Raw genomic sequence first — 6,000 nt, forward strand, 5'->3', positions numbered from 1 at the left:
CAACCCAAGGCTCGACACTCTGCTCTGCCTCCAGAAGTGCAAGGACGCCCATCAAGTATTCCATCTCTAGAATGCAGAGCTCAGGGTCCTCTTTCAGACAGACAGGCTCAGCGACGCTATCCATTGTATCATCACTCATATCCAGCAACAGAGGCATCTGAGACACCTGGGAGGTTACAGCCCGAACGGCCAGTGCTTTCAGACAAGGGATCACACAGCACAGGATGAGGGCAATGACTATCAGAGAAATCACTGCTATGAAAGCCGCTCGCCTGAGCCAGCCTCCCCAGCTAGCTCCAAACCAAGTTTGGAACCATTCGGTCAGGGTTGAGTCAACAGCGTTCCGCCCAGCGTTATCTGCTAGTTCATCTTGCAAGCGAGTCAGCCTGTTCATTGCCTTAGTAAACTCTCCATTAGGGGCAGTGTTGTTAGGGATGTAGGTGCAAAGGAAACTTCCAAACTTGGCGCACACCCCTCCCTCTTTGGCTAACATCCAGTTATGCACCATTCTGTTCTGCATGGCCATTCGTGACGTGGCATCCAACTGCTCCCCCAAAGCTCTCAATGCGTCTGTGGTGTAGTTGATGAAACGCTGCTGGTTGTAGTAGATGTAGTTAATCCATTCTGTGTTTTTGTTAATTGCGATCTATGGGAATATGGACTCAAACCCTGACAGCACTTCATTGCGAGCTTTGTATCTTTCCGGAATTCCTCTAGGCTGCCCAATTGCATCTAGATAACCCCCGTAGTTGAACTCGGCTTGTGTTTCCTCCTGCTCTGACCCCTTTGTTGCCCTTCGGTTGCGTCTGGCGGTTTGGTGCTGAGTCCCATTCTCACTAGCCCCTCCTATCTCACCATTGTCCCAAGCCATAACCATGGCACGTTGCATCATGGTTACTCTCGCACACTTTCCACTCCATTTGACTGTCGGTAAGGTATTCCTCAAACCCCACTCTTTACCACACGCCCACCATAGATCAGCCAAAGGAATGTCCATGGGGCTTCTCAAGATATGACGAGCAAAATCAAAATCTAGCAATTGATCTATGTACCTGTCTTTCCTACTGCATTGTTTTCCCTCTTTTGAGCAGCGGGGTACAGGAGTTTCTTTGAGCGTGAACTCCCCCCGCATTGCGAGATTAAGCACCCATGTTCTGTTACATGTTCCCTCGAACACCCCTAGATTCTCCACACCTTTCCCAGCTCTGGCAGTCAGGTCAAAACACTCAAACTTGAATCCTATCCCAAGTGTATAGTCCATGATTTGCCCTGGGTCAGTCCTCATCCATGGGTGTGAGTTTCGTTTACACAACTCCAAAACCGTGTGCTTGGGTATCGTGTGCCAGTGCTTGCCCTCACCAGGCATCCAAATCGCGGTGCGTTCTCGGTGGTAACTACTTCCCACCAAAAGCATACACTCAAACGGACAAGAAGGATGCTCCTCCTTAAAAGCATGCCTCCATTTATGCTCTGGCCCGTCTTCTGACCGCCAAGGCACTGGGATGACTATCTGCTCTTCCTGTGCCATGGAGCAAACATAACACCCTTTCCCTGGCTTGGTAGTTTTAGCTGTGTATTCTGCCCATCCATACCACACATTTTTACCTATAACTATCATGTTTTCAGCTGAGCTTATCTCTGACATTTCACCCACCTCTCTTTTACCCCTTATTACCTGTTCTCCCCTTTTCATGATCATGTTTGTAGTGTCATAGTCGTTAGAGTGGTTCAGATGCTCGGGGTTGGGGGTTGGGTAAAAATTCTCATGGGGTGGTTCGGGCAAAGTTTGGGCAATCTCAGGTTTCAGGAGCTCAGCGATCAATGGTTTCACACTGGTGGTGCTCTCTGACGGCGAAGCAAAATCATCAAAGGGATACCTGGTCGGGGTAGTACTGGACTGCCCGTTCAGGGTGATCGTAGAGGGCAGATGAGTCAAGGGGAGTCTGGGTGTGCCAGGGGTGCCGTATGTAGTATTGAACTGCTTTTTCAGGCTGATTGTAGAGGGCGGATGGGTCAAGGGGAGTCTGGGTGTGCCAGGGGTGTGGACTTTGGGTTCTTCCTTCCACCACGGCCGTCTGTGTCGTGGTGCTGAGAGATACATGATCACAAAGCACATCACCAGTACAAGACTCACCGTCACCAGGAGCATCACTCGGGCCCTTTTCCTGTCTCTCCTGTTGTTGATTTCCTGCTCCATGTTTATCCTGACTCGCACCCTTCCCCCAGGGTTCCGTGTCTGCATCGGGTAGCTCTCCATTGTTTCCCTGTTGGGTTGGTGGAACTGGTGCTCTGTAACAAAAATTAAGATGATACCACACACTTGATCCTTGTACTCTTACCGCTGTTGAAGTGGCCTGTGTCACTCTGTATGGTCCCTCTCTCCTGGGCTGGATACTTGTTCGCCTGAAAATCTTTATATATACCCAGTCCCCTGGTTTGATGGGTTTTGGCATTTCCATCCACTGGATGATCCGCGCTTCCCTCCGTTTTGCCTGTGTGTAAATTACCTTATGTACTGAGGATAACTGTTGCACATAACTCCTAATTTCCTTCTGAAGGTGCTCTAGCGGTGGGCCTCTATCTTCTCCCCTTATGCGTGGTGTTGGCATCATTCTCCCTGTAAGCATCTCGTGTGGTGTAAGGTGTGTAATGCGGTTTTTCTGTGATCATCATGTGGGGCAATGGGCAGTGCGTCTAACCAGTTCAAATTTGATGATTCACATATTTTTGCTATTTTAGCCTTCAGAACTCCATTAGCTCTCTCAACTAGGCCCTGGCTTTGAGGGTGGTATATGCACCCTAGCCTTCGCTTTATCCCCAAGGCCTGCATAATTTCTGCCATGTTTTTTCAACAAACGCCGTTCCATTATCACTTGACACCATCTCTGGGATGCCAAATCGTGGCATAATTTCTCGGGTGAAAAATTTTATCAGTTTCGGAGTCAGGACCCGGACTGGAGCTTCGACCCATCGTGTAAACCTATCCACAACCACTAGTACATACCTGTGGTTTCTGATCTTTTTTCCCATGTCGATGTAGTCTATGACTACATGTTTAAACGGGCCTTCAGGCATTGGGACATGTCCCAGTGGCTTTGTTGAAATACCCCGCCTTACATTGTAGGTGTTGCAGACGTAACATTGTGCTAACTTATCATCAATAGTCTCTTGTAAGTATGGTGACCAGAAACCTTCCTCCAAAATCTTCTTACGGACCTCTGTTCTCCCACAGTGGTCTAGATCGTGGGCATCAGTGATTAACAAAACCAACAACTTCAATGGGGCCACTATAAGGCCAGCATGGTTTCTCCATAACTTATCTTGGCCCACACGTGCACCACGTTGGACCCATTTGTCTTTTTCCCAAACTGACGCATCAACCTGCATCTGGATTATGTCAGCAACTGTTGTGTTTGGTTGTAATATCACCATAGGACTCTGTATTACAGGCGGACACGGTTCACACAGTTTACCAGCACAGAGTGGACAGTCGCCCCTTTGACACAGGTTACAACACAGCGGATCAATATGGTGACAATGATCCGGATCACTGTACAAATCACACCATCTGCACCCAGTCTCAGTATAAGGACATTGTGTGGGGCACGGCTGTGGTTCGAGTGGCACCCCTGAGGAGCCAACATCAGTTACTGGTAAAATGAGGTGCGGAGAGCTGCTCTCCGGATCATGATTCAGCTCGCGAGCTCGCAATGCTGCTTCTTTCGCCACTTCATCGGCTTTTGCGTTTCCTTGCGTGATGTAATCAGTCCCCCTCTTATGTGCCTTACATTTACAAATGGCTAACTGCTTTGGGCGCATCATGGCTGCTAACAACAACTGGATTTGCTCCTGGTGTTGAATGGGAGACCCATCTGCTTTCTTAAATCCCCTTTGTTTCCATTGTGCACCATATAAATGACAAACGTTATGACTGTAGGCGCTATCCGTATGGATACTTGCCACTTTGTCAGATGCCAAAATGCATGCCTCTGTGAGTGCCTTTAGTTCTGCTAACTGAGCAGAGCATGGCTGCTTACACGGGATGCACATTACAGTTAGAAACTCCCCTCCTTCTGTCATCTGTACAACACTCAACCCAGCATGTGTCCTGTTATCATAACTGTGACTGGACCCATCGACAAAATAAACTACTTCTGCACCCTGCAACGGTGCACTTTCCAGATCAGGTCTGAGCTTAGAGAATGTAACCGAGTCAGCAACACATTCATGGGGAACACCCTCATAGGCAAGAGGGACTCGATCAGCTGGATTAGCAGCTGTGTCACAACTCTTAATGGTCACATCCGGACATAGTGACAAATCAGAGTATTTCAGTTGTCGCTGAGATGTAAGACAAAACCGGCCCTGCTCCACCAGCTGAGTAATCGCATGAGCCGTGTAGATAGTTACTGGCCACCCCATTGTCAGGCTTGACGCCTTAACATAGGCCATGTACACTGCTTCCACCCCTTGGTAGCACGGCGGATACCCTTGTGCAACAGAATCTAGTTTCGAGCAATAGTATGCTACGGCCTGCTTAGATTTCCCCCGACACTGAGTTTGCATCAACACGCCAGTCATGTAAGCCTTGTGTGCCTCTTCTTTCTTTACTGCAACATACAATACAAATGGCAAGGTGTAATCAGGTAAGGCTAATGCTGGGGCCTGCTGCAGCTCTCGTTTAAGGTCAAACGCCTCCTCTCCATCCAATGTCCACGTCAAACGGTTCCTTAAACTATCAATTCCAGCGGTAGTGATCATGGCCCGGAGTGGAGCAATTTTCTGCTCATGACATTCAATCCATTCACTACTAAATCCAACGAGACCTATGAAAGACATCATTTGACGAACTGTCTGTGGTTTGGGTGCCGCAGTCAATGCCTCAATTTGCCCTGGAGCCACACGCTTTTTCCCTTTGGAAATCAGCCTACCCAAATAGGTCACCTGAGACTCCACAAACTGCAACTTTTTCCGAGACACCTTGTAGCCCCCTTCAGCTAGCGTTTGCAGAACTTTGACAGTATCTCTTTCACACGTCTCTACGTCAGGGGATGATACAAGAATGTCGTCGACAAATTGAAGGATAGAACTCCGGCAAACTAAATGTTTCAAGTCATTTCTAAGCGTCTGGTTGAAAACATGTGGTGAATGCTTAAATCCTTGAGGCATACGAGTGTATCTGTAAGTCTGACCATTGTACTGAAAAGCAAAGAGCTCCATACTCTGCTCAGCCAAAGGTATAGAGAAAAAAGCTTGCGTCGCATCGATTACTGAGAATACAGTAGCATCTGCAGGAATATTAGTTAACAAAGTGTGTGGATTTGGAACATCCACAGGCCAGTCTTCAACCACTGCATTGACTGGCCGCAAATCCTGCACCATTCTCCATGTGACTTTGTTTGCCTTTAGAACTGGAAAAATAGGAGTGTTACACCTTGCATACGGAACCTGTTCGAGCACGCCCGCCTGTAGAAGCCCTTCTATCGTCCCCTTGATACCTTCTGCAGCCGCTTTAGATATGGGGTATTGCTTCTGAAATGGCAGCTTGGAACCAGGTTTCAGTTTAAACTCCACAGGGCTGACTGACTGCACTAGGCCTATGTCAAAATCTCCATTTGCCCACACCTGCTCTGGTACTTGTTGTAAAATGTCATGTTTATGTTTCCCTGTCTCCTCTGCTAGGATCATCATTTTCCACTTTTTAACTGATACCTCTTCTCCGTACATCTGCTCTTCCTCTTCAGTGAGTGGCCTGTGATCCTCAACTTTCCAGCATCTGTAACCTCCTCCTGGGTAAACACTAAACAGACAGTAAGGATTTCTGAATGGGCAATTTCGTGTGTACAAAGGGTCATGTAGCCTGACACGTACTGTGTGTGGTGTCAACTCAGCTATCAGTGGCTGTCCATGCAATGTGTGTGTGACGTAGATTCGAGTGTATATTTTGTCAGCACTTGTTTGAACCTCAGGGCTCTCTGTCACCTGCCACTCTGTCTCCTC

Source organism: Clupea harengus, chromosome 21, assembly GCF_900700415.2.
Source record: "Clupea harengus chromosome 21, Ch_v2.0.2, whole genome shotgun sequence".
In the NCBI taxonomy this organism is placed as follows: domain Eukaryota; kingdom Metazoa; phylum Chordata; class Actinopteri; order Clupeiformes; family Clupeidae; genus Clupea; species Clupea harengus.